Below are 27,506 nucleotides of genomic sequence, written 5' to 3'. Positions count from 1 at the left end.
TTATATCATTACCTTTGGAGGTTAGGATTTCAAAGTATGAATGTGAGGGTGCGGTGGGAGGGTTGTGCACAAACATTGGAACCAGAGCAAAGTCCTAATCTCCAGTGCAGGGGAATGTAACCTTATTTGGAAATAGATTAGTAGCAGAGGTAGTTAAGATGAGGTCATTCTGGAGTAGGTTATGTCCCTAATTCAGCATACCTGGTGTTATTACAAAAAGAGGAAATTTGGACAGATGCGCACAGAAGGAGATGACCATGGGAAGTTATGCTTTTGGAGTTATGCTGTCACAAGCCAAGAAACTATGAAACTAGGAGAGAGCCCTGACAGATACTTTCTAGTACCTTCAGAAGGAATATGATCCTTGATGATACCTTGAACTTGAACTTCTAGTCCCTAGAATGTGAGACAATAAACTTCCGTTGTTTAAGCCACTCAATTTATCGTACTTTGTCATGGCAGCTTCAGCAAACTAGTATGGTAGTGTTCGTGTTTTAATGTTTGTAGAATATGTTGTGATGTCACCTCTTTTATTTTTGATAGTTGTAATTTATGTCTTCTTTTTTGTTCGTCAGACTAGAAGTTTATCAAAATTACTAATTTCTTTTAAAAAAACAGCTATTGGTTTAAATGATTTTCCCTATTGTTATTTTTGTTTTTATCTTTATTATATCCCCTCTGATTTCATATGGTTTAATTTGTTCTTCTTTTTATAATTTCTTAATATAGAAGTTCCAGTTATTGATTTTTTTTAAAAAATATAAGCAATCAATTCTATAAATTTCCCCTTAAGCACTACTTTATCTAAAGTCTATCCTACAAACTTTGATATATTGAGTTTTCATTTTAATTCAATTAGAAATATTTTCTAACTTCCTGTGTCCTGTGTGACTTTCTCTTTGACCCATTAGTTATACAATGATGTGTTATTTAATTTTCAAATATTTGGGGATTTTCCAGTTATGAGATTTCTTGTTTAATTCAGTTTTGTTCCAAATTATATTTTTAATTCTTTTAAATTTGTTTTTTTTGTTTTTTTGTTTGTTCCTTTTATGGTTCAGAATACGATTTCTCTTTGTGAGTGTTAATTTACATGTGCAGTTTACATGAGGGACTCACAATGTCTACTTATTCCTAGATCCCTCCCAGAAAACTTAACCTAGGCTAGAAAAAAGGGAATTTCTTTCCTTTGTGCTCTCTATATTGTGACGCTTCTTAAGGACTAGGTGTTTGACATTAAAATATTTTTTTCTAATTCTGATTTCTGATTTAACACATGAAAAGATGTTCAACATCATTAATCACCAGGGAAATACAAATCAAAACCAGAATGAAATAACCCCTTACACCTGTCGGAATGGCGGGAGTCAAAAAGACAAAACATAACAACTATTAGCAGGGACGTGGAGAAAAAGACACCTCGAGTGCACTGTTGCTGAGAATGCAAATTGGTGCCACTGTGAAAAACAGGATGGAGGTTCCTCAAAACATTAAAAATAAAATTACTATATAATCCAATAATTCCACTACTGGTATTAACCCCCCAAATTCCAAAAACATTAATTTAAAAAGATACATGCATACTTACATTTATTGCAGCATTATTTACAATAGCCAAGATATGGAAGAACCTAAGTGTCCATGAGTAGATGAATGGATAAAGAGGATGTGGTACACACACACACACACACACACACACACACACACACAATGAATTATTACTTGGTTGTAAAATCTAATGAGATTTTGCCTTTGCAAAAACATGGATGGACCCAGAGAGTATTATGCTAAGTGAAATAAATCAGACAAAGGAAGACAAATACCATATGATTTCATTTTTGTGGAATTTAAGAAACAAAACAAAGCAAAAAAAAAAAAAAAAGAAAGAGAGACAAACAAAAAACCAAATTCTTAAATACAGAGAACAAACTGGCGTTTGCCAGAGAGGAGGAATAGGAACAGGAGGGGGAATAGGTGAAATAGATAAAGGGGATTAAGAGTACACTTACTGTGATGAGCACTGAGTGATGAATAGAATTGTTGAATCATTTTCCTGTACTGTATGTTAAAACAACATAACATTGCATGTTAATTGTATTTCAAATTAAAAAAAAAGAAATTTGGTCTGCAAAAAAAAAAATAGTGATTTTTTTTTTTCTGATTCTGATGTAACATCACTTCTTTGATGTAATACATGATGTCTGGATTGTGTGGAAGGCGTGACTCACATGAAGGGGGAAAATGCCATGGATGATATATCAAAATATTCTCCTGCCAACTCTTCATCCCCTACACTAAAGCGTAAGTTCTTTTATGGTACGGATTATGTCTCATTTTTCTTAATAAACCCAAGAAAGACAGTCAGTTACATAGTAGAGACTTGGTAAATATTTCTTAAATAAATTAAAACAGAAAAGGGAAAGTTCAGTTGACAGGGCTAGGAATGAAGGATTTATAGGGGATGTAACACAAAGCATATTTTTCAGATAGACAAAGAGGAAAAGATAATGTTCAGCCAAATGCAATTGATACCTTTACAATTTCATTTTTTAAAGGCCAAGAAATTGTTTATGCTACGAGGAGGAGAGATTTCATGTTATGGTATTTTTATAGCATTCCTATAAATTCAGAATCTGTAATACCCACAACAAGCATGTGGCAACTAATATGTTAACAGGTTCCAGGGATAAAACAAATAAGTAAATGTTAACATGTTGCAATTGTTTCTCTTTCTTAAGCTTGAAATGCATATGCTCCCAGGTCAGGATAGAACCACACCCAGAACTGTGGTTAGTGTCATGTTCAGTCCACAGCTTGAATGTTATAAAATTTGCACAACAGACTGATGAATATGGATGAAAGATCTGGGAAGCCGAGAGACATAGAATATTTTAAAAAGCAAATCAATTTAGGTCGGAGTATTATTTTGTATATATGGCATATACGAGGAGAAACATTTCTTCATTTCACATGGGATATAATATCCTGCAATTTTATCCTCATTTCTAAAGCCTCAGCAAACTGTAATTCACAGGCTGGCATGACTTCAGTGGGTGCCGACTTAACTGAAGAGAGATTTTTTTTTAAAGTTTTATTTATATTTTCTGCACCACACTGTGAAGTGCCCCTGATGCTTTGTTTCTTAGAGGCAGGATTAGAGTACAGATGGGAGAAGAAAGGCATGAAATTCTATACTTTGAAACATTCAGTCAAGATTTATATTGTATCTCTTGTTACCTGGCGCCTCTCTAATACCCTTCATTGGAGAATTTCAAAGCCCACAAAGTTTCACAGATGTATAAATAAGTAAAATTTTATAGCTATCATCTGCGGGAAGATTAATCAAACTGCAGTGGTGGTGAAATTACAAGGGACAAATGAGAAGGGGGGTGTTTGTTGTTTGTTTGTTTGTTTGTTTTGTCAGTAAGATCTAACGTCCACTAGATCTGACCCAGTTTAAGAAGCATGGAAGCCTTAGTTCTTTCCGTTTACTTCTTTTTGGCTCTAGTCCAGTTAGGCCATTGACAATTAAGGAAAATACTACTTTCTCTCTTATGTGTCTTACTTATGCATCCATAGTACAAAATAATCTGTACCACAACCACATCAAATACTTTTATTTTTGGTTGGCCTTTTCATACTTACCATTTTGGTAAATTATAATCTAACTCTTGCATAAACATATTCTAAAAATAAAAGCCAGCAGCTATCTCCCAAGAAATAACCTTGCCAAATAGGTCATATTTTCCTTCAAATACAATCAACGGTAGAACATGGGTATTTTTCCAAATATTAAAATAATATTCTTTTAAAAGTAAGGATTCTGTTATATTGAAAAAAAAAAGTATCTGGGAAAGGAATAGGTTATGCCATAAAACCATGTGAAATTTTAAGTTCTTCTATGTACATATTTTACATGAGCAGATTAAATACATTTTGGATTACTCATATGCCAAAAAAAAAAAAATTATCAGTCAATGTCACATCTCTCAGTCGGCTTTGGTTAGGAAAACAGAAGCTATTCTGCATAAGTCAGAAATAAGTTTAATTCAGAATTCAGTGCTTAAGCTATTGTTGGAGAAGCTGAGATAAGGGATGTCTGGAAAGCACCACCGAAGGTCAGAGGTTGAAGGTGAATATTTTAAAGCCATAGTTCTCCACTGAGGGCAATTATGTCCCCTCACCCCACCCCGCCCTGGGGAATATTCGGCAATGTCTGGAAACATTTTTAATTGTCCTGACTGGTGGCAGAGAGGGTTGCTTCAGGCTTCTAATGAGTAGATGCCAGGTGTTTTACCCATGTTGCCTTGGCTGAGTCTTGGTGATGCAGATCAAAAGAGAGAAACCAGAAAGAGTTTTAAAATTTTGTTATACTTACAGTTCCATAGGAAGAACTCAGCAAGTTACGCGGGGCCACCAAGGGGAGATTCTGGGTTCAGTCCTGAGGTTAAGGGAGAAAATGAGCTGTGTGCCACGTCTTTGCTGTGGTTTCTGGAAGAAGGAACAGGTGTGACAAGGTAAGTTGGTGATGGGGTTCAGAACACACTACCCCAAAATATGACACCTTGGCATATTGAATATTTAAGCTGAGGGAATTTGAGAAAATGGCAGAAGCAGGAAGGTCTCTCCCTCTTGCCTAAAACAGGTCATGTGAGAGGTACCCTCCCAGGACCCGAAGGAAGACATTCACCAGAGATGGGGAGTTTGAAGTCAAGAAATCAGTACAAACTTCATTAAATTAACACTTATCTTCCTAGTTACTATTTCACGATTTACTCCCCCCAGTCCAAACCTCTTTATCTTGTCAATTCTTTACAAATGTATCGTTTCTTTGTGTAAAAGATATAGAAGCTTCTTCCTGTGGTCACTGTTATGAAGCAAGATAGCATATAAAATAAATAAAAATATCTGGTAATGAGATGGTCTCAGGCAGAACGAGATGGTCTCAGGGTATGGATGAAATCTACCAATCTTGTTAGAGAAAAACATTAATAAAAATAGACCAATCTAAGCAATGTATACAGAGTTAGAATATTAAGGAGTGCATATCTATCTATCTATCTATCTATCTATTTATAGTTTCAAGTTTTTATTTAAGTTCCAGTTACTTAACATACAATGTAGTAGTAGTTTCAGGTGTAGAATTTAGTGATTCATCACTTACATACAACACCCAGTGCTCAACTCAACCAGTGCCCTCCTTAATACCCATCACCCACTTAGCCCATCCCCCACCCACCTCGACTCCAGCAACCCTCCGTTTGCTCTCTATAGTTAAGAGTCTGTTTCCTGGTTTGCCTCTCTCTCTTTTTCCCCCATGTTCATCTGTTAAATTTCTTAAATTCCACATATGAGTGAAATCGTATGGTATTGTATTTTAATACTTGATACAAACATATGTGTAATATTAATTTGGGAGAAAACATATAAACCAATAGTTCTACTACTAGGATTTGGAGTAAAATATTTCCTCAAATTTCAGTTCCATTGTTAGTAACTGATGGGCCTTACGCAAGTTGATAGACTCACAAAATCATTTTCCTTATTTGTGTAATGTAGTAAGTTCTGGTAATTTCCTTGGATTGTTGTTGACGTCAAGTGAAATACAGTATGGAAAGCACCCAAGTGATGTCTGGTGCAAAGTTGATGGTCAATAAATCTATTTATATCCCCCCAACCCCGCCTTGGTCCTTCAATGACTACAACAATGACATGCAACATAATTCCTCTTGCAAGAGAGAAAGCAAAGTAAGTAGAAAAAAAGGAAGCAGAGCGTAGTAAGATTTAATGACATGGGTGTTGGAGTTTAATAGAAGTGGAGTTTTGTCTCATCTGAAATGGGAATAATACTAATATTTACTTTATATGAAAATTATAAAAATTAAATGAGATAATGGAAGTTACTTAACACATAGTTTATAATATAGTATGTGCTTGATAAATCTTAGTTGATAAAGGATCATTATAGAAGCAATAACAACATTAATATTTGAACTTCCCCAAAAAGAACATAGTAAAAAATTCTCTGGAAAGGAAGAATCCATTTGACAAGCTGTCTGGACGGTCGCTAATTTATTTTAGATACAGAGTTGCTTTCCATATTGCAAAACAGAAATATGAGGTTTTAGAGTTCTCAAGAATTACCCTTAATCAGAAAATGATGTTTTTTCTCTCCCTCCATCCCTCCTGTCAATGCTGTCGTCTGCCCACGGTTGTTGTAGCTGCACGAGGCCGGGAGTGTTGGATTTCCTTATTCTCAGCCTCCAAACTGCTCAGCGGGCTTTGTGGCCTCTTTCGGGGCTAGAGCTAGGGTGCTTCCTAATAAAATATGAAGTCAGTCTGCCTATAAATCTTTCCAGATGAAAATATTTCTACTTGAGACAAAGTCTGATTAGGGTTCTCAAATTTGGATTTTCAACCCAAACTGGTTATTTAACATAAATTTAATCTCCTCACGGAAAAATGGAAGAACAGACTTGCTATGCATTTACATTAAACCCAAAGAGATAATTACATTATTCAGGTTTTTCATTTGGGGCACTAATTCCTCCGTGCTAAATTCTCAGGTAAGCCATCTCGCTCTTCCGGACTCTTGTGTGCCCTGTAGCTTTATTTCATGCCTCCTTACCTCCTTCTGCAGACTGTGGCTGGTTTACAGCCTCTTTCAAATTTACTCAACGTTCTCTTTTTTCACCAGGACTTTGCTCCTCTAAGAATAGATCACAATTACACATTTCCTTTCCCTCTGGCTGTCTTTTAGTACTATTTTCTCTTTCTTTAGTTTTCCTGCTTTTAAAACCATTCCTTTAGTCTTTGCACCCTTGCTCTCTGACACAGCATCGACTGTCTCCTCTGTAATTTCTCCTTTCCACAGTCTGTACCAGTGTACTTTTCAGGGAGCAAGTACTCATTAAACACCTACCACGTGTCAGACGCATATGTCTGCAGACATCTTTGCCATTCTGTGGCTTCTTTTTTAACCAGTTCTAATAAGTGCACATCTGGCTTTTCTTTCCATCCTGCAGTTTCTTCCTGTCTATGTGGTGGGGGGAGTGATTTATTTTCTGAAGCAAATTCTGTTATTTTAGAGATAAAGACACAATCAGTTTCCAAACACAATACCTTTGACACAACCATCTCTACAGGACAGTGAAATGTTATCACAATTTAGGCCTCCTGGTTTCAGGTCAGCAGGTGCATTTCAAAAATGGTAAGAAAAAAACACAATTATCATTTTACTCTTTTTTGTAACACTTGAAGTCATTCTTGGCTAAAACATTTTGGAACATTTGTATCGTTTCAAGAAGTCAAAACACTTTAATAGATTACAAACTCCTTTTTTTATGTTTCAAGTTTTTATTTAAATTCTAGTTAGTTAACATATAGTGTAGTATTGGTTTCAGGAGTAGAATTTAGTGACTCATCACTTACATGCAATATCCAGTGCTCATCACAAGTGCCCTCCTTAATGCCCATCACCCATGTAGCCTGTCTTCCCACCCACCTTCCCCCCCAACCCTCGGTTTGTTCTCTATAGTTAAGAGTCTCTTATGTTTGCCTCTCTCTCTCTCTCTCTCTCTCTCTTTTTTATTCCTTCCCTTATGTTCATCTGTTTTGTTTCTTAAATACCACATATAAGTGAAATCATATGGTATTTGTTTTTCTCTGACTTATTTTGCTTAGCATAGTAGACTCTCTGCAAGCTCCTTCTTAATCTGCTCTCTGATAACTTTCCACTCTTATCTATCAAGTATTCCCCCTTTGCCTTTAATACTCAAATACTGAGTTACTCCTAAGATACGTTTCTTCTTGCTCTTCTTGTGCACTGTACTTGCTGCTATATATATATATATATATATATATATATATATATACACACTTGTCACACTTTCTCAATCTTCTGACTTTGCCAGTGATAACTCTCCTTTCATCTCTGTATGTGTATCCCTTTCTCGATGAAACCTCCCTGAATTCCCAGTCTCATGAAACATTTGTTTAATGAATGAGTATACACTTTAACACTGGTGACGACTAATACATATTATATTGTTTTAATACAGATATCCTAATGATCATTTCCAAATAATCTTGCTAATTTCTGAAACTGAAACCAAGTAGCAAACTCCTCTCTACACTTCTCTGTTGAAGGATGCTGCTGACATTTTGTTTTCTCCAACTGCTTCCCCATATTATCTTTCAAGTTGATCCAATGTTTGACTAGTTTAAATTACAACGTTTCATCCTGGCTTTTAAGTTTTTTCAGTGGCAAGGCATCTTTATTTGTTAACAATGTAGTAACTGAGATAAAACATTTTGTTTTATTGCATTTTAATAGAGACCAGTGCTGGTTTATTTTGGCATTGTTACTAGAGTACCTGACACTAAGATAACGAGAGCATCTAATTTCTGATATTAACCATGCAACTAAATTCCTATTTAGCCTAGGACTGCATAGGAAAAATAGACAAGAAAATTTATTTATTAGAAAATAATGAAGAATGAGAAATGGTGGCTAATTGAATCAGCATTATTATCATTAAACACACCTTATTAATTCAACTCTTTGATGTATGAGGTCAGTTGAGGTATACCCATAGGTGGTTGCCTGTAGGATCTCTTCTGACATGTTAAATGTCCTCATAAGGCAGGGCTTATTTCCTCTATTATTTTTATAATTGCTGCTTTCATTTTTAATTAAAGGGAGAGAAAGCTGTGCAGATCTTCCCTTTATGTAAATACATCTTGAAAGCCATCATTAAATATAAATACGTGGCTCATGGAAAGAGAGCAAGATTTGGAAAAGTCAAATGTATAAGTTGGGCTAGATTTTTAATACTAAAAAATATTGCTTGTCATACCTTTTCATTGTTGTTGTTCTTTTTGCTGTACAAATAAGGAATGGCATTCTTTACTCTGGTTAAAATCTCCTTCTCTATTTTTTATGGGGATTTGAGAGTATCCTAAGTGTAATAGGGAGTCAGTGTGAGTAATATTAATCACACTGTATGCATTTAATGCTTGAAAATATACAAAGCCCCTTTTCATGGATTACTTTTGAAAAGTTACCTACTTTATCCCTGTGAAGGATATTAGGCAGCTATTCTTGCCCAAGTAACTGTAAACTTCTTGACAGAGGATGTCATGATCCCTTTGCATTTTTAGCACCTAGCATAGTTTCTGGAGAATTATTGGTGCTCAATACATTTTTAAACAATGAATAGGGGAGCCCGGATGGCTCAGTCAGTTGAGTGTTTGACTCTTGGTTTCGGCTGAGGTCATGATCTCAGGGTCATGGTATCAAGCCCCTCATTGGGCTCCACACTCAGTGGAGAGTCTGCTTGAGATTCTCTCCCTCTCCCCTACTCTCTCTCTCTCAAGTAAATAAATAAATCTTTAAACAGTGAATAAATGAGCAAATAATGAATAAAAAAAGTTAAATGATGTTTGAAAATTTACAGTTTGAGTAATTGGCAGAGAGAGAAATTGGACCCCGATTTTCTGACTTCTAAACTATTTTGAATCTGAGAAAAGATAATAAACTGCTTGGATCTGATGAGCTGGAATCCTTTCTATGTCCAAAAGTGGCTGTATGTGCGTCTGGACTCACGTCCTGTTGGGATGGGAAGACTGGTATAATATAAAGATTATGGAACTGAAAGATGTACAAGTCAGGAAGCAGAAAAGTCAACATGGATTTTGTGTGAAAATAGAGATTCTCTGATGCACAGAGTTTGGGAATTTCAGTGAGATAAGATTCTTTATATCGAGCTAAAATTAATTATTCCTGCTTTTGATTTTCATTGTGGTAAAATATACATAACACAAGATTGATCTTTGGAACCATCAGATTGGTCAAAAAAATAAACACAGGGTTGTCTTATGCTCCGGCAATTCCACTGCTGGATATATATCCAAAAGAAATGAAAGCAGGAACTCAGACAGATCACACTCATGTTCATAGCAGCATTATTCACAACGGCCAGAAACAGGAAGTAACCCAAGTTCCATTCTAGATGAATGGATAAACAAACTGTGGTATATATGTACTTTGGAATATTACTCAGCCTTAAGAAGGGAGGAAATTCTCACACACGCTACAGCATGGACGAAACTTGAGGCGTTATACTGAGTTAAATAAGCCAATTACAAAAGCACAAATATTGTATGAAACTAATTTTAAAACAGCCAAAAATGATACCATAAATGTTCGGCAAGTATTCTTGCAGATGGCCTGATTCCTTTTCTTAGGATTTAATCTTTTACCAAACATGAAATCAGGCAATTCATCTTGTTTCGAGTCTCTCTATTCTAGTGTAATAGAATGCACTAAAAGTATTTATTGTGTCATCTTGGCTTTTGTAAGCAAAAATAACCCAAAATGTGTATCTGAAAGGTAGAACTATTAGGACTGTGTAAAGTCAAATTCTTGCAAAAAGATATGCCCCATTTCAAGGACAAATATGAAGTAGATTTGATAAATTAAAATAAAATAAAAATATTTTTTATATATAAAATAAATATTTCTGCTTTCTAGTTTTGTTTTTTATTTTGGTTTAGATTATATATACATATATATATACATATATATATGTATATATGTATATATATATATATATATATATATTTTTTTTTAAGGTAGACTCCACACCCACTGTAAAGCCCAATGTGGGGCCTGAACCCACCACCCTGAGGTCAAGACCTGAGCTGAGACCAGAACGTGGATGTCTAACCGACTGAGCCACCAGGTGCCCCTAAATTGTATCTTATAAATTGTGCTTCCTAGTTCCTTATTTATTAGGGAAAAGAAAGTTAAGGAAAATGAGGAAGCCTAATAAAATATTGTCACACATGTAAAATACTATAAAATTTTTTGAGAAATTATAAGAACAATATAAATTGGAGAAAACATTTTAAAATGATAATTGTAATTACTTTCAATGTATAATATATTAAATACCAAAATATCCTATAATCCTAAACTTGTTAATTCTGTTAAAAATAGTAAAAGTTATATAAATCATTGTAAGAATGTGAGCAATACAGAAACTAAAATAAATAAAATGTCTACTTTCATTCAATTTCTTTAGTTTTTACTTCCATTTGCTAAGAGTAATTAATATTAAAATTTTTGTTATCCTTCCTGAAATCAAATACTTCTGTATTTCCACATGATTTTATATTTATTCTTTGCTTTCATAACATTAATATAATGTGGCCCTTGGTCCAAATCAACACATATCCTATTTTATTCTTTTTATTATCTGCACAATATCTCAGGGTTTGATTATGTGTAACTGCTCTGCCCATGTTCATTATTTCTGTCCTCTTACCATTATCAGTTTCCTCATATCTGTTATCCACATTACAGCTGAAGTCATCATTTTGAAATTAAAAACAATTCAAAATTTAAAAAAAATTAGGCTACTATGTAAAATTCTGCAATGACTCCTTTTGAGTCTACATTATATCTGACACAGAATAAACATTCTGCTACATATTTGATGAATGAGAGGAAGAAAAGCCTTACACTCAGGAAGGAAAAAAGAAAGAAATGAAAGAAAGGAAAAATTTTAACCAGTTGCTTCCCCCCATTTTTTGTTATTTAAAAAAATCTTGAAATGACTATACTTATTACATGCATTTAAGCTTAATTGTGCAAACATTTCTTTATAAAAATATATGATATCTTTGCAAGATACATGGTAAAGGAATCCATGCTATTTTAAGTTTGCCTATGCAAGTCAAAAGTCTGCCCCAATACATGAACCAATTTTGACTCCCCTCAACAGTGTGAGTTAATGACTACTGTCCTATATCCTGACCAATACTATATTTTATAAAGTTTTAAAATTTTTGTTATATGGAAGACTATATTGTTTCTTTTTTTTTATAGGTTAAATATAGGTTTTATTTTTTTAATTTTTAATTGGTGTATCATTGACATGTAATATTATATTAGTTTCAGGTGTACAGCATAGTCATTCAACAATTATATACATTATGAAATGCTCACCACAATAAGTGAATTGTAGTATTTTTTAAATTTTATAATAATATTTTTTATTATATTATGTTAGTCACCATACAGTATATCCCTGGTTTCTGTTGTAAAGTTCCATGATTCATTACTTGCATATAATACGCAGTGCACCATGCAATACGTGCCCTCCTTACTACCCATCACCGGCCTATCCCATTCCCCCACCTCCCTCCCCTGTGAAGCCCTCAGTTTGTTTCCCAGAGTCCATAGTCTCTCATGGTTCCTTCCCCCTTCTGTTTACCGCCCCTTTCTTCTTCCCTTTCTTCTCCTACCGATCTTCCTACTGCAGTAGAAAGATTATATTGTTTCTTAACAGAATGAGATTGAGCATCTTTTCATATGCTTATTGGGCACCTAATTTTTTTTCCCCAAAATGTCCTCATATCCGGTGCCCCACAAATGGCTGATGTTTTCTTAAGTTCTCAATTATGAGTATTTTCTCCATAGTACCCATATTTTGATTAAAAAAAATATCTAGCAAATTAAGTAGTGCACTTTATTTGTTGATGTAGTGGGAAATAGGTGTGTGTGTAACTAACTCTAAGCTGCTTCAATCATTTGGTTAGTGTGTGGATTACTGAGATAAATATAGATTTGATATCAGTATGAGGTAATTTGTTTCACCTGGAAACATGAGCTAGAGAATATACAACCACTTCCAGCCATTCTGCCTGCAGCTGAGTAGGTGTCTCTGTGGTGGATGATGGATGAACGCTTACCCAACACTGGCAGAACAAGACTGAGCACGTGGTGATGACTCAGGAGCACTGGCCGCATATATAAGCAAATTACTGTTTTTATTCTTATAAGTTTTAACAATATGATGAATAATGTCCTATAAGATTTATAATGTTGCATTGTATTTTTTTAAAGATTTTATTTATTTATTTGATAGAGAGAGAGACAGCCAGCGAGAGAGGGAACACAAGCAGGGGGAGGGGAAGAGGAAGAAGCAGGCTCCCAGTAGAGCAGGGAGCCTGATGTGGGGCTCAATCCCAGGACCTTGGGATCATGCCCTGAGCTGAAGGCAGACGCTTAATGACTAAGCCACCCAGGCACCCTTCTTGCATTGTATTTTTTACTATATATCTCAGTTTTCCTAAGATAAATTAATTTTTGATATATGAAAAATGCTACTTCTAATTATTAATAAAAGAGGCAACAAAATTGTTCATTGTTAGTATTTGTTTTTCATATTTATGGGGTCTGTGTTTTTGTACATTAGAAGTAAATATTACAGGGGCACCTGGAAGGCTTCGTCGGTTAAGTGTCTGCCTTCAGCTCAGGTCCTGATCCCAGGGTCCTGGGATCAAGGCCCACGTAGGGCTCCCTGCTCAGCTGGGAACCTGCTTCTCCCTCCTTCTGCTGCTCTCCCTGCTTGTGCTCTCTCTCTCAAATAAATATATAAAATCTTAAAAAAAAAAAAAAGTAAATATTACAATGCAAAATAGCTTTTCGGGTGATATTTTTCTGGAGTTTAATGGAATTGGAGATAATAGTACTGATGACATAGAGTTGTACAAATGTATTTTAATGAAAGAGAGATAATGCCTAAGTATTTTAAAGAACTAACACCTGCCTTCACCCCCCAAAAGATTATGATATGAATTAGTAACTCTTAATAAAACTTCACTTACATGACTCAATATATAAATGCTGAGATTTAATGAAGTCTCACATTCAGTGCTGTGAGAAGAAAGAAAAATTAAGAAGCTGTTTGATAGGAACAAATGTAATTACATACTTGGTTGACTTTTCTTATCTATAATAATTTTTGTCAATTTGGTCTTCAATAATCTATTTTTAAGATACAAATAGAAATATGGTCATTTTCTATCACTGAAACCTGAGTGTGTGTGTGCAAAATCAGTATTTTTATTTATAAAACCAGTTAATTTTTTGTTTTTGTATTTTAAGAGCACACTTGTATTATTGATGTTTGTATTGTTAAGAGCAAGAATACTGATTTTTAAATTGTTATTTTTTTGTTTTGTGACATAAATTGAAGGGACTAATTTGGTTTTTAATATGGAATACAAGTTAAAAGGGCATTCCTCTTGGTAACTGAAATTACTTGAACGTTTAATTGACTTATTGTCTTTAATTATGATTCATTTTAATTTCGTTAGACTTAAATTACTCTAGATTTACACTTGTTAAGCATATTCCAGTGTGTCTACTCCATAGTTTTCAGCACTCACACAATCTCAGCTTCAGAAATGAACACATTTTCGAAGAAATTTGTATTCATAAAAAATACGTAAACATAAGAGTATATTTTCATTCATGCTAAAAGCAACATATTTTCAAATGGGGCCAAAAAATGTGTAATACTTCTTTAAAGAAAACCATTTATCAGACTGACATTTAATAGAAATTATAGCCAAGCATCTATACATAACAAAAAGCAGAATAGAAAATGTTGAGTGTTGTAGAACCCTTTATTTGGGTTGCTACCCAAAAGAAAAAACAGAAACGGGCAAACAAAAACTCCCTACTTAGTATAAGATTCATGTATACTTCTTAAGAGGAAATCATAATTTTAGCATTTCCCTACTGGGAAATTCAGAAAAGAAATAGACCAGGAGGTTAGTGTACTTTGGAGACGAGAATATAATAACCTGCAAAAGGTGTTGCTCGGCGTAATCAGATTTTTGTCACGTTAGGAAAATGACTGCTCGCTCAGCAGGAACTACAGAAGAACAGCTGTAAGTTTCTGCAGGGCATTTGCACTCCCGTAAGCTTCTGGCTGATCTTCAAAGAGATTTCCAAGCCGAGTTCAGAATACGAACTGTGAAATTCTCCCTGTAATCCAGATTTGAAGTTGAATCTGCATACTAAATCCCAGGTAGGGGGTAATCACAGAGTTGGAAGTTATTTAGCGATCAAATGGCAGCTGTTGGTTTAAGCAGCTCTCCAAGACTGTCTAGAGAAGGATGAAAATATACCTTCACGTTCTTCCTTATTTTACAGATTCTAGATATTTATTCATTGTTACCGCAACTTTCTCTTTTATGGGTTATTGTCCTGGTACACTCATGCTTAGTTTTATCTTGAGTCAAATATTTACTGAGTTCTGTATCAGTTACAAGGCCCGAAAATGCAAATCATACACAAATCAAGCTGATTTGAACAGTGAAGACACCTCCTAATTCCTCTAACCAGTATTCCAGAAGCAAACCTGGTTTTAGGATCAGTTCATTCATGAGTTCAAATATAAGCAGTTCTGGATTCTTTTCTGGTCTTTTGATTTGCTTCCCAGCAATGCTCATTTTATCCTAAGGCTGAATGACCTTATGGTTATTGTTGCCAGTGGCATGAGGGGCCGGGCTTCATTCTTTGTAAAGTGAAAGAAAGTGCATAGCTTTCCATTGTTATCTTTGAGGAAAAAACTTTCCAGAGATCTGCAGGAAACTTCTCATATCTCTTTGGTCCTAATTGGAATACATTTTCAGACCTAAATGAATCAATGACTGCTGTGGAGGGGGGGATACGTTTATCCTTAGATCAGTCAAGTTTATCTCTTGAGCTGATAGTAATTATTCAAACACCATATCAACGACTCAGTGGCCGATGTGCCGGTGGATACAGAGGGGGCTGTCTCAACATGCACTACTGCCTTCATTCCCCCCTGCCCCAACATCCATACAGAGCTGCCTTCCTACTGTACAGCTTTAGGAATGTTCATTTTTACACAAAATCTTTTTTTTTTAATTTTTAAAAAGATTTATTTATTCATTCATGAGAAACAGAGGCAGAGGCAGAGGGAGAAGTAGGCTCCCTCTGGGACTTGATCCCAGGACCCCAGGATTATGACCTGAGCTGAAGGCAGATGCTTAACCAACTGAGCCACTGAGGCACCCAACACAAAATCTTTGCATCCATCCATTTTGGCATCATGGTTAGAGCTCTGCGGCTTTTACTTAGTTGAATTTTATTTTGCTTTTTAACCAGAAAGATTTGAATTCCAGCCCTGTTCCTTCATTGACGTTATATTTCACTTAAGAATGTTTTCAACTTTGTCTTAAAAATTTCCCCCATATATTCTATACATTTTGATACATGCCGACTTTTAGCTGATGTGATGCTCACCATCACTGATCATTTGGTACCCTGAGTTCCTTACTATGGATTTGAAAAACTAGAAAATGGACTTAAATTCTTTTTAAATGTAGTTTTATTGTAAGAACTCAAAACCCTGAACTTGAATTTCTCTTAAGGAAAAGAAACACACTTTATCAACACAATTTGCATGCATTTTCATTATATATCTACTACAAATGTCTTTACATATGTAGCACTATGTATAGCTTTTTAAAAACCATAATAGTGTTGCAATTATTATATTATCCACCCATTTTGATAATAAGCTAACTTCAATTAATCAGAATTTTCAGGGATTCCATTGATAAGTGGGCACATGATGACATTACTATGGTTTTAGAAACAGTCGTACTTAAGGAGAGCAAACTCTTTTCAGAATTTAATTTCTAGAATGAGGGCTAGAGGCTCTCCACTTAGGATATTTAAAGAAAACACAAACCAACCTTCAAAACCTCAAACAACTTTTCAAACATCAGTGGCTAGGGTATTTTTGTTTTATAGCTGGTGCAAAACCATTCCATGTCCACATCTGAAAATTCATCTGTTAATTTCAGGCAAGCTATTGGCTATTTTATTTAAGAATGAGCATAATCAATGATGAATCTTTCTCCTAAGTGCAACTGCATACAGATAGAAAGCATTCAAGTGCAGTTAACTATTTTCCTTAAGTAAAACACTCATAGACAAAATACAGATACATTTTTTAAGGGTCACTTCTTATGAAACTTTAGTCCTATTATTCAGGCAAATCATGTCAGGTTGTAATGATGTAGATTCAGACCTGCTTAGGAATGGAAGCCTGTATTTTGACACTAGCTGGTTTAAGTCTAACACTTAAATTATATTCTCAGTGTTATTTTTAACATGCTTCTTGTTGTGGGTTCTTTCTCTTCTTTTTAAAAACAAATTAGTCATGAGTTATAATTATGTCTCTTAGTGTAATTAATGTAAATATGGTGTATGGAAGCATCTGAGACGGATGCCAGAAAAATGCCTTCAAAATTAAATGTGGCAAAATATCAAGGATATAAGATTGTAGGGTGATTACTCTAGTACTCCTCCCTCCCCTTCACCCCCAAAATGCCAAACGGTGTTTGGATTATTAGAATGTTGTTAGTTCACATCTTAGGAAACTATTTTCCAAATCTAAGTTCAAGATTCCTATACGATTCAAATCAATCTTTAATATTTACATCTGCAGAAATGTAGCTTTGAAAGGTAAAGAGTAAGGGCCCTTACTTCTCAAATAACAGTTTTCTTAATGATTATGTGTCTGTGTTCAAGAGTTCAAGTGTACTGGGGATTCAGAATGAACTTGCCATTCTGTCATCGTTACTGTTTCAAGGATTTTTAAGCAAGGAATAGTTGACACTGGAGAATTTTCTAAAAAAAAAAATTTGTTTCAGAAAATTTCTTTCTGTGTATATATATTTCTGCATATAGATATATATATATGTTATATATATATATGTAAAATTTATATACATATATAAATTAAATAAATCTTTATCAGTGCATTAAGGCCCTCCACGACCAGGGCTTTCTATTGCCTTCTGACTCCATCTCCTACTACCACCTCCTAACTCTGCTAGAGCAGCCCTGGTCACCTGGCTTTTCCCTCAAACACTGCAGGCACATCTGCTTCAGGGCAGAAATCCACACTCTATATCCCCTCACCTTTTTAGGCATAAAAATAAATAGTTGTTTCAAACTTAATTCTTTCTTAGACCATTAAGGGAAACAGACACAAAATTGCTTTGAAATTTATATTCGGTGTGCTTAGCACTCAAGGTTAGTTGTGAATCAACCAGGCTTTTATACTCAGTCTTTCACTGTACTATCTTTAGTGAATAGTCAATGTATGCCATATATTGCTGGGGAAAAGTGGTGAATAAACATGAAAATCCTGCACTCACAGAGTTTTAATCTGGTGGTAGTGTTGGGGGGGTAGGTACACACCTAGAAAAATACTGATATAAGTGCAAAGAGGAAAAATACTGATAAAAGTGCAAAGAGGAAAAATAAAGCAAGAAGGGAGATACAAAGTGTGTGTGTGTGTATGCATGTGTGTGTTATGTGTGTGTGTGTGAGGTGTTGCAACTTAGATATGGCAGTCAGAGAAGACCTCACTAACAACGTACCTTTTTGGGGCGCCTGGGTGGCTCAGCCATTAAGTGTCTGCCTTCGGCTCAGGTCATGATCCCAGGGTCCTGGGATGGAGTGCCGCTTTGGACTCCCTGTTCGGCAGGAAGCCTGCTTCTCCCTCTCCCACTCTGCTTGCTTGTGTTCCCTCTCTTGCTGTCTCTCTCTGTCAAATAAATAAATAAAATCTTTAAAAACAAACAAACAAACAAACAAACAAACAAACAAAAATGTGCCTTTTGATAAATACCTGGAGAGGTGAGGGAATAAGGGGTGTGTATATATAAACACACACACATTTTCTCATTTTGTTAAATTATTTATTCATTCATTCATTCATTCATTCATTCCTCATTTACTCATTTATTCATACCTCATTCATGTATGTATATGCATGGTCTTAGAAATAAGTTCAGAATGGCATATTTTGTAATGTTAACAAAGTATAATTATTGTTTATTTTATTATTTTTACTTATTTGTATTTTCTACGTTTTCTTAAAAATGAAAGCGATATGTGCAAAAATTCAAAGAAAAGCCTAGGGAACACATATTCCATGTGCCTGAATCCTCCACTGATCTAGAGTTACAAAAACAACATCAAGGCTAAAGGCCGCGATGGATATGAATGGCAGACTATTTACAATGGTGGATCTAGTAATTAATATTTATTTGTACTGACTGCTTTGGTTTGTTCCAGGTAGCATATAAGTATATATATTCTACACAGAAAAGAAACTAACATATGAAGAGAGAACAAAAAAGGCAGAATTCCTTTTCACAATTTTGTCCTGGGCACCTTATAAGTAACATATGCAGGTTAGCTGGCCAGTAACCATGGCTTTCACATTAGAGTCTTTTGCTACTTAGTCTTTCATTGATTTTTCCACAAACTTCATGTGTAATTTAAAAACAGCTCTGAAAACTATAAAACGCTGGTGAAAGAAACGAAAGATGACACAAATGAATGGAAAAATATTCCATGCTCATGGATTGGAAGAATTAATGTTGTTAAAATTCATATCACCCACAGTGATCGATATATTCAATGCAATCCCTACCAAAATAACAGCAGCATTTTTCATGGAACTAGAAACAAATGATACTAAAATGTGTATGGAACCACAGAAGACCCTGAATAGTCAAAGCAATCCTGAGAAGGAACAAGGCTGGAGGTATCACAATCCCAGATTTCAAGATACACTACAAAGCAGTAGTAATAAAAAAAGTACGACACTGGCACAAAAAAGGACACATAGGCCAATGGAAGGAAATAGAGACCCCAGAAATAAACCCACAGTTACATGGTCAATTAACCTATGATAAAGGAGGTAAGAATATACAACGGAGAAAAAAACATGTATTCTCTTCAATAAACGGTACTGGGAAAAATGGACAGCTACACGCAAAAGGATAAAACTGGACCAATTTCTTATACCATACCTAAAAATAAACTCAAAATGGATTAAAGACTTAAATATGAGACACAAAACCATAAAACTTCTAGAAGGAAACATAGGCAGTCATTTCTTTGACATTGCCCTTAGTAACATTTTTCTAGATATGTCTCCTGAGGCGAAGGAAACAAAAGCAAAAATAAACTATTGGGACTACATCAAAATGAAAAACTTTTGTATAGCAAAGAAACCACTAACAAAACAAAAAGACAACCTACTGAATGGGAGAAGATATCTGCAATTGATATATCCAATAAGGGTTTAATATTCCATATATATGAAGCATTTATACAACTGAACACCAAAAAAACAAACAACTTAATTAAAAAATGAGCAGAGGAACTAAATAGACATTTTTCTAAAGAAGACATATAGATGACCAATGGAAACATGAAAAGATGCTCAACATCACTAATCTCAGGAAAATGCATATCAAAATCACTATCAGGTATATCACCTAACACCTGTCAGAATGGCTGAAATCAAAATGACGAGAAATAAGAAGTGTTGGAAAGTAGGAGGAAAAGGAACCTTCATGAACTATTGCTGGGAATGTAAATTGGTACAGCCACTGTGGAAAACAGTAGGGAGATTCCTCAAAAAATTAAAAACTGAAATACCGTATGATCCAATAATTGCACTACTGGGTATTTACCCAAAGAAAGCAAAAACACTAATTTGAAAAGATTTTGCCCCTCATGTTTATTGCAGCATTATTTACAATAGCTAAGATGTGGAAGCAACCTAAGTGTCCATCAGTAGATGAATGGATAAGGAAAATGTGGTATACACACACACACACACACACACACACACACACACACACAAATATCACACAGTCATAAAAAGATGAGATTATGCCACTTGAGCCACATGGATGCACCTAGAGGGTATTATGCTGGGTGAAATAAGTCAGACTGAGAAAGACACATACTATATAATTCTACTCATAAGTAAAATCTAAAAAAATGAATAAACAATTGAAGCAGAATCAGACAGATAAATACAGAGAACAAACTGATGGTTGCCAGAGGGGAGAGAACGGGGGAATAGACAAAATGGGTGAAGGGGAGAGGGAGATACAGAATTCCAGTTATGGAATGAATAAGTCACAGGAATAAAAGACACAGCATAAGGAATACAGTCAATGATATTGTAATAGTGATGCAATGGGACACATAGTAGCTACAGTTGTGGTGAACACAGGATAATATATGAACTTGTCAAATCACTAAGTTGTACACCTGAAACTAATGTAACATTGTGTGTCGAATACACTCAAATTAAAAAAAAAAACCTCGCACAAAAATATACAATAGCACAAACAAGCATGGGACTGGTACATATGAATCTTAGGATTGCAGTAAACTCTGGAAGGCAGGGAAGATCATGGAAACAGTTGAGGCATGCAAAAGCTTTCAACTTTACCTGTAATGATTTTTTTCTTTATTTAAAAAGGTGAAATATCTGAAGAAAAAATATAATTTCTCAAACTTTGTATTCATAAAACTGTGAATTATTCTTTTGTGTATGGGGGGAGGGGCAATCTTTCTAAATAAGCAGGCATCCCTTACCATTTATAACAAAACAAGCAAACCTCATTCAAGAATCTTTCAAAAAACAAAATGACAATGTTTTCATCGGCATATTTGACTCAGCAATGAGCAATCATTGATGAGTAGTCTCTCCCTTCCAACTCAAGTATTTATGTTCTTGAATATAGCAGGAAAACCTAGCTCCCAGGTCCCTGTTTCTACACATGTTCAGACACCTGAATAAATAGATAAAATCAGAAGGACATTGGAAAATGTAGAACAGAATGGTAACTTATTTAAAAACATTCACAGGCCTGGGAAAGAAACAATAAAATGACAACAACAACAACAACAACAACACAGCTGTTCAGTGACATTATTCAAAGGTAAAAGTCACACACACACACACACACACACACACACACACACACAGATCTGGTTTTTTCGGCTCAAGATAAAAACATAAAGTGATATCTAATAACCATTATCACTAATAATTCTTATTTTATTGTCAATCATTTTGGTTTTCGTGGGTTTCTTTTTGTTTTGTTTTGTTTTTTAAAAAGTGTTTTTTAAAAGATTTTATTTATTTATTTGGGAGAGAGAGCAACAGAGAGCACAAGTGGGGAGGAGAGAGAGAAGAAGGCTCCCCACTGAGCAGGGAGCCCAACGCGGGGCTCAATCCCAGGACCTTGAGATCATGACCTGAGCTGAAGGCAGACACTTAACTGACTGAGCCACCCAGGGACCCCTCATTTTGGTTTTTGGATCCTTGCTTCCTCCATTCAATAATTTGATAAATACTCAATGGCAGTATATTGTAACTACTGAATGTGATGCTAACTGAAGTTCTAAAGTACAAAAGGAAAAAAGAAAACTCAGAACCTATTATCATCAACAAGAATTTACTGAGGACCTACAATGACAGGCACAGGAGCTAGAGATCTTGCACGTGATATAAGGTACACATTCTAGGCACATTCTTAAAAATGGCTTGGTTCATTCTTCTTCATTGACCATGACATATATATTTATGTCTCTATTGTTGAGAGAGATCTTTTGGCCTAGATTCCTGGTTGTTGTACTATATAAAATGGCATGTTTTTATTCCAGAAGTGTTTAGGATGAATTAGCAGTTAGGGTTTCCATTTAGCTTGTATAATTAAGTGGCACTAACAGATGACATAAATAATCTGTTTTCTCCTAAAAGATCTTGCAAGAGCCAAACTTGCTAAGGTTCATTTTATGCTCTTCAAAGTTTGCTTATTTAGAGATTAATTTTGAGGTTCTAAGTCTGAGCGTATTCTCTGTAAAATGGCTGATATAAGTAATTCTCCATCCAAATGAGGATCTATGTCCATTGTTTTCCATTTTTTATATAAAAAGAAGATATTCGTATAAGAGTTTGTCTACATTTTTCCTAATTTCTGAATTTTTGTTCTTTTTAAAAAGATTTCTCCCACATCTGATAAACATTAAATTTTATAAAGTCTAGGATTTCCTTTTTTAACATTTGTGACACTAATGAATACATTAAAGACACTAAGAATATATATACTAGCCTTTGCGGTATAATTCATGTTTTCTTTTTCCTTCTTAGATTTTCTTATTTCTTATCTTATTATGAGAAACTGGATTCCCAGTGGTCTGTGAGACTCCACCTTGGTTAAAATAATTTACTGTTAGATAACTCTAGCTTGTTTATTTACTTCTTTGGTGCTGAAGGTCATATTTATCATTGAATCTTTATTATGAAGAAATGAGTCTAATTTTACTCCAGTTATTTGATTTGTTTTGAGTTACAGTCCTTTTTCTTCATAATCGGCTGATAAAATCTTACTCTCTTCTGGCTTTCATCTTCCTATATTTTGGATTAAGCTCAGGGCTCTCTCTCTCTCTTTCACCCCCCATTTCTTTTTCCCTTGATGGTAATTTTTCTATAAGCCTGGAAACTTGTCAGATTTCTCTTTTTCTTAAGTTCAGGACTTTTCTCCCTCAGTTTCACCATCAGTGCAGTATGGAATGCAATGAAACTTGGAGTGTGCAGAACTGAGTTCCTCAGATCAAATACCTCTCCTACTATTTGTCTAATTATTTCTTCTCCACCATGTATTCATTCTGCTTCTTCTGGAATTCCTATTCCATTAGCTCTCTCGGATCCCTATTTTACATCTCTCTTACATTTCCTTTTTTTGGTCATATTTCAATCTATTCCTATTGTGTCCTGTGCTTTGTGGTACTGATCATTGGATTTTACATGCCACTAATTTAGATGCCAGTGGCAACAGCTCTCTTTCAATTCATCTGTTGATTTGTTTAGGAAATCATGTGTTTTCATTATTATTTCTTTAATCTATAGAAAGATTCTTTGTTTTCCTACATTTGAATCAACTTATGTTTTTCCATTATTTTCCGTTTCCACGTGTCTCTCCCTGCTACTTTGTGTGTGTTTCTATTTTTTTTTCCAACTGTGTCAGTGATTAAGTTATGGTATTGCAGCTAAAAAACTACCCTTCTCTTCTCAGCTTTGTGATACAGGGTCTGTGATTCAACTGTGCAGTGGCTTTTGGGTGGGGGAAGGGGGAAGAAGAGGGAGAAGGAGAACCAGAGAGGGAGGGAGGGAGAAGGAGAGAAAGGCTGCAGGGCAGTTGGAGTAGAAGGGCCTGGTGATTTTCTGTTTACTTCCTGTGGGCTTCCTGCTGCTTTCTGAGTTTCTTTTCCCTGCATCACCCTAGCAATGCTTCTTCACCCCAATAGCAGCTGTGCTCACCCACAGAAGCAGCGGAATCTTGCCTTGCAGCTCTGACAAGACCAGCCTTATCGCCATGCCTCAGATATACCAGCACCAGACAGCCGACAATCCCTTCTCAGAAGTCTGGGTCCCAGCCCCATCGACTCCTGCTCCAGCTCAAAAATGCCATTCCTAATGGAGCAGAGGGCTGAATTTTAGCTCTGTGGGGCCTGTCCTTCAAGTGTCAGTGCTTCTCAGTTCTTTCCTTTGTTCCCCCAGCCTTGAGGGTAGTGCCTGCTCTCTGTAGTTGCTACCTCCATGATACCTCAGTATTCTCCTTTTGCCTTCCAGTCACCTAAGTAACGTTGATTTTCTACATCAGTAACCATTCTTTATTTCACATTTTCTGTTAAAATAATTGGTCTGATTGCTGTCTCCTAACTAAAGCCCCAGTAGTCATTCTGTTTGCTGAGATTCCTTAAATGGATGGGTTTTTTCCCCCATTAACTCAAGGAGTATGAGAGCTGGTTATTGGAAGACTCTAATGGCATAAGCCCCACAAATAGTTGAAATAACTCTGTCATGAGCTGGAAGCGTACAGGCAGGAAGCTTGCCATTGTCACTACTAGGTTACTTAGGAGGATCTCTGCTTCCCAGCCTCCTAACACCATCTCAGCAAAGGGGCAGGGAAGCTTGGATCTTCTCAGGATGTGCTTCTTTCTGGTATTTGTCTAGGATTCTTCTAAAGCTAGTCTACAAGGTTTCAATCATCCATAAAGGCAAAAGCACCATATTACTTATTAGTTATCATCTGGAGAACTTTTTCCAATTCAGAGCCTTATATTTCTCAATGGCCCATTGGCCCTACCAGGAATTTGACTTTGGGTATGCAAAGAAATTGGGAGTACAGGGAAAGGGATCTGCATTCAGGTGGCCATATTTCCTCAGGCAGTCATATTTCCTAATCCTGCCTCAAAGAATTTTCTGGGTTGGTTTGTTATAAGAATCTGTGGTGTAATGTGGTATTTTAAAAATTTTATTTTTAATATCAACAGTTTATACGTCACATTTGTAGTTGGGAACTTAACTTTCAATAAAGTACAAAAACAGACTGAGCAATCTGGACTGCAGATGATTTTCTTTCTCTTTTTAAAAGATGTATCTATTTATTTTAGAGAGAGAGAGAGAGTGGGGGGGGAAGGATAGAGGAAGAGAAGCTTCAAGCAGACTCCCCACTGAACGCAGAGCCTGATGCAGGGCTCCATCTCATGACCTAGGAGATCGTGCCTTGAGCTGAAACCAAGCCACCCATGAGCCCCAGTGATTTTCTCTCTATGTGTTTCTAAATACTCTTCCCTTCTCCCAGAGTTGGCCAAAGAAGTACAGCAGTCCCCTCTTATCCATTGTTTCATTTTCCATGGACTCAGTTATCAGTTATCTGTGATCTACCATAGTCTGAATGAAGATGACCCTCCTTTTGACATATCACCAGAAGGTCAAGTATAGCCTAAAGCTACATCACAATGCCTATACATTCACCTCACTTCATTTCATCATGTAGGCATTTCATCATCTCTCATCATCACAAGAAGGGTGAGTATAGTATAATAAGATCTTTTGAGAGAGAGACCTCATTCACATAACTTTTATTACAGTATATGGTTGTAATTTTCCTATTTTACTATCAGTTATTATTACTTTTACTATGCCTAATTTATAAATTATATATAAATTACACTTTATAAATTACACTTTTTCATGGAGATTTTATATATATATATGTGTGTGTGTGTGTGTGTGTGTGTATATATATATATATATATATATATATATATATATATATATATATATATAATTTCAGGATCATGACCTGAGGCGAAGGCAGATGCTTAACCAACTGAGCCTCCCAGGCACCGGATGGGTACATGTTTTTAACTGTTAAGCCATATACAAATAATATCTTATTTGTTTTTCTAAATTCTTATGTATTTCAATCATTTGGGTCACATGTTTCTTATATTTATGGGAGTATAAGTTTTCATATAAAAATTTGATACAGATATATTTCATTTTATTGTGCAGATGTTGTGCTTTTTTAAAATAAATTGAAGGATTGTGACAACGAGCCCTTAGGTTAATTTAAAAAATCATTTTGGGGGCACCTGAGTAGGTCAGTCAGTTAAGCCTTCAACTTTTGGCTTCAGCTCAAGTCATGAGCTCAGGGTTGCAACATCAATCCCCACATTGGGCTCTGCACTGGACACAGAGTCTGCTGGAGATTCTCTTTCTTCCTCTGTCCCCCTCCTCATTCTCTTCGTCTCTCTAAAATAAAAATCATTTTGATATTACTTGTGTGTTATTTTGTACATAGCTTTTGAATAATGCTTAAAAAGTCTTTATTCTGACCTAAAATTGTCATTTGTTATCCTCTTAATGTGGTTCTAATATCATGTCAATCCACTGTGGTCCAACTATATGCATAATTTTTCATAATGTCTTAAAAACTACTCCCACATATCATAAAAGAGGGACAACCTGAAGGAGTGCTGGGAGATTAGTTCTAACATTTCATAAAATTGGGTTATGGAGGTGAAGTCTAGGAACAAAATCTTTAAGTAACTGTTGTGGAAATTGCAGGACAGTCATATCATCTTTGTATTTAAAGAGCAACAAACTGAATCATGCCGTACTAGGGTGAACTTTCTTTCTTTCTTATTTAGATTATCATTTCCTTCAAAAATAAATCACTCAGACAACATAATTAAGGTGATTTGTGGCATTACAATGAAGGTCATTGTACATTCAATTAAAGTTTGGCACGAGTATTTAATAAAAGATTCTACTAAGGCAGACGGACTTTGCTGCTTAAAATGGAGTAAGAAGTAGGTAAAATTGCATGTGAAGTTGTCTTGATGAATGCCAAAAATCAATAGGTTGAACATATTCTGTCCTGAAACATGAATAAAGTGGAGAGTCTATTTTCTCCTTCAATGATTATGACTGCTCAGTGAGGCATATAATCTACTCATTAGAAGCAGTTTCATTAACTTCTACTTCTTTTCTTAATTACCTAGAGAAATATTCAAATGTCATTATAATCAATCAGTCAACCTTTATTAAGTATCTACTCTCTTAGGTGTTGTGAGAAATTCAGTAAAGCCTGACATGACTCTTTCTTTCCAGAAACTTCTAGGATAATAATCTAATAATCAAAATTACCATTTGTTTAGAGGTTATTATATGCCCGATATTAGATGTAATATCTAATTTGATTTTACAATATTCCTATGAAGTAAGTGTTATTTGTTCTGCTTTGTGGATAAAGAAGCTGAGAATAAAAATTTCCTTATTCAAATTTACACATTTAGAAATTGTCAGAGCTGGAACACAAATGCACAGTGGTTGGATTCCAAGAGGGGGTGCCCTGGTATACAAGGTTAAACTCTTTAACTGTGACTAAGAACCCCTACGAAGGAACTGAAGGTGAGATCTATGTGC

At 35.3% G+C, this 27,506-nt stretch overlaps 1 long non-coding RNA gene across 2 annotated transcripts in view; it reads right to left on the bottom strand.

Annotated features, from left to right (window-relative positions):
• Positions 1 to 27,506, bottom strand: part of LOC125281010 (uncharacterized) — a 333,364-nt gene that overhangs the window by 31,296 nt on the left and 274,562 nt on the right. The window contains exons 4-6 of one of the 2 annotated variants that reach the window (XR_007187984.2): positions 18,286 to 18,452; positions 6,923 to 7,076; positions 4,379 to 4,491 (exon numbers count right to left, since the gene is read on the bottom strand). This is a non-coding gene — a long non-coding RNA (uncharacterized LOC125281010). The remainder of the gene's footprint in view (positions 1 to 4,378; positions 4,492 to 6,922; positions 7,077 to 18,285; positions 18,453 to 27,506) is intronic. The other variant, XR_008958625.1, reaches the window with a different exon arrangement.

The sequence above is a fragment of the Ursus arctos genome, unplaced genomic scaffold, assembly GCF_023065955.2.
Source record: "Ursus arctos isolate Adak ecotype North America unplaced genomic scaffold, UrsArc2.0 scaffold_11, whole genome shotgun sequence".
Classification (NCBI taxonomy): domain Eukaryota; kingdom Metazoa; phylum Chordata; class Mammalia; order Carnivora; family Ursidae; genus Ursus; species Ursus arctos.
Note: the sequence above shows the minus strand (reverse complement) of the source record. Positions and strands in the feature narration are given on the sequence as shown.